The sequence below is a fragment of the Marmota flaviventris genome, chromosome 9 (genome assembly GCF_047511675.1).
Source record: "Marmota flaviventris isolate mMarFla1 chromosome 9, mMarFla1.hap1, whole genome shotgun sequence".
Classification (NCBI taxonomy): Eukaryota; Metazoa; Chordata; class Mammalia; order Rodentia; family Sciuridae; genus Marmota; species Marmota flaviventris.
The window spans coordinates 48,394,029-48,402,806 of record NC_092506.1 but is presented as its reverse complement, the minus strand read 5'-3'; positions in this window follow the sequence as shown (position 1 = coordinate 48,402,806).

Genomic DNA, 8,778 nt, shown 5'->3' with positions numbered 1-8,778 from the left:
TTATCTCAGATATTTGTTATAGTAACAAAGTGTGAATAAAATGTAAGATATAGATATCATAGAGAACAACAAAGCCAAAAGCTGGTTCTTTGAAAAGACAAAAGAAACAAACCTATGGTGAGGCAGGGCCATACCAAAGTAAAGCAGACATAAGCAATATTTAGGTAAAAAAGGGAACATACATGTACAGTAGAGATAAATAATAGATAATATTATGAGTATCTTTGTGTTAATTAATTTTACAATGTAGATGAAATGGACAAATTCCTAGAAAACATTAAACCTTTTAAAATTTACTCAAGAAGTAATAAAATTCTGAATAATTGTATAATATATTGAACAAGATTTGTAAAATCCTATCACAATGTCAATATTAGACTTATTTGATTTATAGATGGATTCACCCAAATGTTCAAGGAACAGATTTGACTTATAGGCAACATTTTCCCCCAAAATATAAGAGGAAGTACTACCCAATTTATTCAAGGTCAGTGTAAGAAATAAAAATTATAGGCATGAACACAGGTACAATAGCATGAACACAAAATAATAGCAAAATATACCCACATACATATAACAATCCATCCATTGTGACCACTATTTGCTTGTTGCCAAAGCATAGGAGTAGTTTGACGTTTGAAAATATATAAATCCATTAAAGACCCATAAATATAGTAGTATTAACAAATTAAAAGAAAGATATGATATTTTAGTAGATAAGATGATCTGGCCTCTGTTTCAGAGGCCTCAGTCCATTGACAGCCAATTCCATTGCACTGAGCTTGCGGTGATGCAGAACATCATGGTGGAAACATGTGGGGAAGGAAAGCAGCTCAGGACATGGCCACCAGGAAGCAGAGAGAGACAGAGAGGGAGAGAGGGAGAGAGAGCTGTTTAAAAAAAAATAAGTGCAGGCTTTCTCAGGAGGCTAAGACTTCCTATCAGGCAGACTCCTATTCCCCTCTGCCTCTCCCTCCCCATAACTCAGTGCTGACTTCAGCTGTGGTTGGTTATTCCGCCTGCTAAATGCAAGACAAGAAGCCATTCCAGGAAGTATGACAGCAGGGAGTGGCAGCAAATGTCATTCAGAGTTTGCTTTGGAGGAGAATAACCCTTCTTTTTCATTACAGCACCCATCTAATGATTCTTCATTTACCCTCAGGTCCAAACCTCTAGAGAGACAGAGGTCACCACACTTCAATCTGTTGCAGACAAAGAAACAGGTTTCCAACGTTGAGTATGTCTTGTGTTAAGGAATGACAAATAACTTTAGATTCTTAATACATGGATATTGTGGATTAAGCTTGGCTTATAGGAATGTGACAGTAAAGACCTCTGAGTTCTGAGAATGGGCTCCTAGAGGTAGAAACTAGGCTTGGACAATAAAGCCAGACCTCCTGTTCACATGATGTTTTCTTGCCTCTTATTCTCCAGCTGGGCCAAAGTTCTGGCCAGTCTCAGCTGAGCTTGCCGGGTGTCCAGGGAGGGGCCCGTGTTCTTTAAGAACTGGAGGGTAAAGGAGAAGCCACAGTTCACTTGCTCTTGGCCAGTGGGTGTTTGCCGTGGGGATGCAGAGTAAGATGTGGGCATGATGGATGCCTTCGCATGTACCACCAAGTCTGTGCCTGAGGCCAACCCCTTCCACACAGGCCTTCCTTCAGCCAAGCTGTGGTCACATTGCTGGTCCCCACTCCCGCTGCCTCCTTGGCACCAAAGAGTGTGGACATCATATAACTCAATTCCCAGTACGTGAATCAAGGGACTAAAATTTTTTCAACAAATCATAAAAATGAGTTTACTAATGCATGTGCTTGGCTTCAAAATATAAAAATGCTGAAATATATAAATATTCATTTAAATTTTTATACGTTAATTGATCTACTCAAACTCAAACATTATGTATGTATTTAAAATATATGTGAGACACAGATGCGTTTTAATATGATGTGGAGTGAGGATTTAAAAAATGAAGCTATAGGTCCTGGAGGCATTTTAAAATAGCCTGTTGATCCTGTGGGGTGCTGAGCAGCCCTTTCTCCACCAGAGGGCGCGCCAAGCAGGGCTTCCGCCTGCTGTGTCGGGCTCGCTTCTTCCCACTAGGGTCCCAGGCACGTCTTCCAGATTCAAAGGATCTTCCTTCTCTCTGAGCCTGGCTTTATGGTCTGTAAATTTAGGAGAATGATGTTTCCCTTGTACAGATGGGGCAACGTCTTCCTAGAGGCACTCAGGATTCTGGGGGCAAATGGTAATCCTGAGGGAAGAGGGAGGCTTGAAATTTCCTCTTATCTGAGCCACCCAGGGACTGAGAATAAGGCAGCCTGGCTGAAGTTGGGGGCTGAGCGAAGACAGAAATAGGGCCTTATGGAAGAGTTCATCTTGAACTAAATGTTGGAGGGACAGTAGTTTTCTTTTTTAAATAAAAGACTTATTTTTCTGATCATAAAATAATATATATTTAATATAGAAAATTTAGTAACTACAGGAAGGCAAAAAAGTGCATTTCTTAGTTATCCTAAAAATAGAACTATCATATGGTAGAGCAATCCAACTACTGGATATATATATAGATATATAAATATATATCTATATATATATGAATGAAATCAGTATGTTGAAGAGCTATCTTCACGTTCAAGTTGACTGCAGTGCCATTCCCAGTAGTTAAGATATGGAGTCAATCTAAATGTTGGATGAATGGATAAAGACAATGTGGTACACATTAGAATACTATTCAACCATAAAAAGGATGAAATTCTGTCATTTGTGACAATGAATGAACCTAGAGACCATTATATTAAGTGAAATAAACCAGAAACAGAGACAAATACTACATGATCTCACTTACATGTGGAATCTGAAAAAGATGATCTTAGAAGCTGGGAGCAGAAGACTGATTACCAGAGACTGTGTTATGGTTTGGATGTGAGGTGTCTCCCAAAAGCTCAAGGGTGAGACAATGTAAGAAGGTTCAGAGAAGAAATGATTGGGTTATGAGAGCCTTAACCCAATCAGTGAATTAATCACCTGGTGGAATTAAGTGACTGGTAACTGGAGGAAGTGGGCATTTGGGGGCGTGGCTTTGGGGGATATATTTGTATGTGACAAGTGGAGGACCCCCCCCCCCCTTACTGATTGTCATGTGAGCTGCTTCCCATCTGCCACACTCTTGTATCATGATGTTCAGCCCACCTTGAGCCCCGAGGAATGGAGCCTGCTGTTTATATGGATTGAGACCTCTGAAACTGCAAGCCCCTAAATAAACCTTTCCTCTTCTACAATTGTTCTGGTAGGGACTTTCAGTCACAGCAGTGTAAAAGCTGACCAAAACAGACTGATGGGAAGAGGCTGGCCACTGGGTTCAAAGTTACAGCCAGGAGGAATAAGTACCAGTGTTCTACTGCATAGCGAAATAACTACAGTTAACAATAATACAACGTATATTTCAAGATAGCTGATAGAGAGGATTTTGAATGTTTCACCATGAAGAAACAGTAAGTGTTTGAGGTGATGAATGTGCTGATTAACCATTTGATCATTAGACAATGTAGACATGTATCAGAACATCACATTGTACCCCACAAATTTGTGCAACTTTTGGGTCAATTAAAAATAAAATAGACAAAATATTTTAAGAGTCATATTTGTAATTAAAAAGTCATATTGGAATTTTCAGGCAGCTTTTTGAAAAAATAGTTTTCTGTATTTTTTTATATATCTTATGTACATATTTATGAAAATACATCACACCAAAATGACTTCTTTGAAATTTGCATTCTTTAGTGCATATTTTTCTGTTTCATTCTGTGTTCTTCTAACTGCATCATTTTTATGTCCATTTCACATTCCATTGAGTAAATGTGCCAGAACTTATTTAATTAATCCCTTATATATACATAAGTTGTTTCCAGATTTTTATTACCATAAAAATGCTGTAATAATCATCTTTGGAGCTAAATTTTACAAGATATTCATAACTACTTCCTGGGGAATGCAAATGGACACAATCTGGGATTATCTTAATTTAATTTTAATCTAATGTGATTCCCTTTTTTATCCTTTTAGGAGTGAGATTGTACAGTCAAAGGGTTAATATAGGCAATGTATCATTTTGCATTCCTACCTGCCCTGTGTAGGTATTCTTGTTTCTCCCAGTCTCACCAATTAGACATGTGGTCAAGTTTCTTTCTTTTTCTTTTGTCTTTTTGCAGTGCGGAGCATGGAACCCAGCCTTGCATGTGCTAGGCACACACTCTACCACTGAGCTACACCCTGAGCCTATATTCTCAAATATCTGCATGAATTTTTAGGTGACTAGATACATGAGGAGATAAGGTAACAGACAACAGAAATAGACCCTCAGGTTCCAGGGTAGGCAGAACATGTAACAGGGAGAAAAATGTTAACTCAGTATGGGGAAACACTTTTTTTAATGTTGTCTGTTAAAAGACAGTGTGGTACCCTCAGGTGATAGGCCACTTGGAGGTGTCCAAAAAGGGCTGGGTGGCCATTCTGCAGAGTGTGGCACACAAGGCTTCAGCACCAGTTTGGCATCTGGACTGAGGACCTTTAAGACTCCAGAGAAACACACAACCATATTGATTGTCTCATCTTAAAATCCCTGAGTTCACAACCATGAGCCTTGATTAGGTCTTTATTGCCTCTGAGAAATAGAATCATATGTCCGTAGTCCACTGACTCTCCTACTTACTTCTAGATCACTCTCCCACACTTTCTCTTGGAACCCCCACGACCTCCTCCACAATCCTGATTCCTACTTCCCTGAGAGAATGGTATCAATCTGAAGAAATTCTCCACTGACTCCCCAAAACGTCTTTAACCTGCTGGCATCTGTGCATATACTCTTGTCCCACTGGTGCTGCAGATTAGCTTTCCATGGTGCCAACAAGAGCCATCCCTTCTACTGGTTTGGGGGCATTATTCCAGCTGTTGTGGATCTCTGTCCTTGTCTCCTCCTACTCCCTTCATCCCCTTGCTCACTCTGTTCCACCTTCCTGGTCTTCCTCAAGCTCACTCTTAGGGTCTTTACTTTGACAATTTGCCTTTTTTTTTTTTTTTTGGTGGGGGGAGGCAGGGAAAAAATCTCACAAGCAACCATTTGCACAATATATAACTCACCTGAAGTTATGTCAATAAGATTAAAAACTTGTCATAACTTTAGACTTTTTACGATTGAAACATAAGAATATAAAAAGCACACACACAAAAATGAAAAAACAATATACCATAGAAGCAATAACCAAAATAATGGTAGTGTAGATATATTAATTAAATAAAACTGACTTTGAAGAGAAAAGCATCATAGAGGTAACAAGAGCCTTCTTATGATAATTTAAAAAATTCCAGCAAGACGTAAGAATTCTAAATGTATATGCATCCAATAACAATCTTATAATACATAAAACAGAAATTGACAGTTACAGTGGGGCATTTTAACCCACCTTTCTTATTAATTATCTCTTAGTGTGGGAATGGTCTATATCTTTTTCTTACCCCCTACGAGGCTATGAGCATCCCAAGGTCAGAGACTCTGCCTTAGTTATGGTTGTATCTTAATTAATGTGCACAATTCCAGGCACAGGGCTGGCCTTCATTCACTAATCTTTGCCAGATTGAACTTCCTCTAGCAATAGGGAGGTCATCATGGTCAGAAATAGCATATTCTTTGGGGTTCTCTTACTCTTAGATGGTCTTAGTATTCTGGGTTGAAATCTGTCTCTCTCTGCCTTATCTCTCCTGCCTCCTGTCCCATCCTAATGCGGTTTGGGCATGAATGGGTTCTGGAGGCCAGACCTTTAAAGCCATGGCAGTGTTAGTTGTAGGGAATCGAAAGCAGATCAATTTTTTTTTCTTCTTTCCTACAAAGTCCTGGGCTGGGCATGGTTTCTATTAGAAAGATCCTTTCTGGGTAATTACCCATCCATCCTCAATAATGTATCTTGGGGTTGGCACTAAGGCTTTTCAATTATTTAAATTGTCAGATTTTTCATCTCCTACTGAAACTTTTCTGGAAGCTCCCATTACAGCTGTTGTGCGTGTTGGATAGTATAGCTAAAGCTCTTGCCTCTGTCTTAGGCAGGCCCTTAGCCAAGCCTGTAAATCTGGGCCTATCAAGACCATTATGGCAATTTACAGGCTTCCTGGAGGACTTAGTGCCTCTGTAGAGATATTTAAATGGGAGGGAGTAGGCCTTGGTTTTCCTCTGGGTTCTGATTATCATCCATTTTTACTGGGCACCATCCCCCATAGTTACTCCATCTTTCTCTGCTCTGCTCTGCGTCCCAAGGACCTGGTCCTCAGACTACATCTCCTGAACTCTCTTGCTCTCTGATTTGGTTTAGCCAATGGAGGCACAGGCTGGAGATCAGAGGGAGGATCAGAGAGAGGTTAGGGAAGTTCTTCCTCATTTCCTCCTTGCTTGGGAGTCGCAATGTTATGATCATAACTTCTGCTTGATAACGTCTTGAATGGTCTGCAGGGATGCTGGTGAGCCATTTCTCCCCTTCCCCCTTTAGGCTTAAGGGTGGTAACAGCTTCCTCAGTGCCTAACACCACCTGTACTTCACCTAACCCTGATCACAACTATCTCTTCATTAAATTGTCTCTCAAATCTTACCTGAATAGTCTTGTGCCTGAAATGTGCCCCTTCTCCACACCTTCTAGGCTCAGAGTCCTCCTCAGCTCGACCTAGAAGGATTTGTAGATTAGGTCTCAGTTGCTGTAGCCCCAAGGCTTGGAAAAGGAAAGATACCGACTGGCTCAGGGTCACAGAGGTAAGAGAGCAGTCTTGAACCCTTGTCCTGTGTTCCTCCTACTAACTTGTGGACTGAGAAGACTTTGGGAGAGGGCATAAGGCAAAGGGAGATAAGAAGAATGTAAACATGAATAATGTTTATATGTCACCGGAGACCTGTAGGACAGGGAAGCTGCTCAGGAACCAGGGCTGCAAAAGTTCCTGTCAGGGAAAATCCTCTGGAACCCAGGTTCTCTTCTTTTGGGGAGGTGGGATTTCTCTCGGCTCCCTTTCTGTTTGCATCAGGCTCCTCTATTATCTCTGCCACCTGTCTGCTAATGCCACATGTTGAACCATCCCTAGGATTTTGATGAGGATCTACTATGTATCAGGCACTGTGCTAGAAGATAAGGCCTCCATGCTTGTGGCACAAAAACTCGGAGAGACAAACACTAACCATAGACATAAAGCAGGAAATTTCGCAGTGATAAGTGGTATTCACGGGAGGAGGACAGGGGAATGTTCTTTGGAGGGCAGAGAAGACCCTTCTAAGGGAGATGATGTGACCCAAGACCCTAACAGAGAGAAAAATGATGTCGAGTTTCATGTGCCAGAGTGAAGGGTTTCCTATTTTTATTCTAAATGCAATAAGAAGCTGTTGAAAAGTTTTAGGTTGTGGGAAGACAAGATCTCATTGTTAAATGATAATGCAGGTTGTCCTGTGGTTCATGGAGGTTAGAGGGCAAAAGTGGAGTCAAGGAGGCCAGTGCAGACTCTAAACAGAGATCCAGGATGGAGATAATGGTGTGGACCAGGGTGGTGGCAGGGAGCACAGGAAGTAGTGGAGTGTTCAGGAAGTCAGTCTGGAGGCACAGCAGAGAAGAATGGTGACAGCTGGACACAAAGGCAGGGAGATGGTGGGTAGAGAGGAATCAAAGATGACCGTGGTTTTCATTTTGATCAGTTGGGCCAAAGTGATACCATTTAATAACCTGTCTTGATTCAAACTCACGGGCAGTTCCAGAGTCACCTACTGTCCTATTGGGGAAAATTCTTCCCTGGCTGGCTCCACATTCTCCTTGTTGACTCCCCAGTGCCCATCCTCTCTGGAATCATCCCTTGTCCCCAAAGTGAGTTTGGAGTCACTAAGGTTCCAGCTTGTGTTCATTGCTCTCCCTGGTTTCATTTAAAATGTGTGTTTTCAACCCTAGCCTGTCCCCTTTTGTTATTTCTAACCTACTTCTTTCACTACATCATCCCCCCACCCCCACCATGGGGGCTTCTCTGTCTGTCCCTTCCTGGACTCCTCAAGTCCCTTGCTGCCCTCTGCTCTTTATTCCCTAAAGTTCCCTGGCCTCCTCCCACCCCATCCTCTCATTCCCTCTTGGCAGCAGGTACACTCCCTTCTGTCCCAGGTGAACTTCTGCACCTCCATTGAAATGCCCAGACCTGGGTTTGAATCTCTGATCTTCCATACACCAGGCGTGATCATGGGAGGGCTATTTAACTGCCCTAAGCCTATTTTTCTCCTCTAACATAATAATCAATAACATAAATAATGACCCCATCATTAGATTGTGAGAAGATATATGGAAAGATGTAACTTATGAGATAAAAGTTGGAAAGGGTTTAATACAGGTGGGCTATACAAGAGAAGTCTCTGTGGTTTGGACGTGAGATGTCCCTCAGAAGTTCCCGGTTAAGGTAGGAATGTTCAGAGGTGAAATGGGTGGATTGAGAGAGCTGTCACCTGATCAGTCCATCCTAGTTTGAAAGAACTAACTGGGTGGTGACTGGGCAGATGGGGTATGGCTGGAGAAGATAGGTCTCTGGGGGCATGCACTGCAGCCTTTCCCCCTCTGCTTTCTGGCCACCAGAAGCAGAGCACTGCTCCTCTACCTGCCTCAGCTTGGGTCCAGAGCATTCAGGTTGGCTGACCATGGACTGAATTTTGAAACCATGAGCCAAAATAAGCTTTTCCTCTTTTAAGTTGTGCTGGTTGATCACGACTGAGTAACACAGTCAAT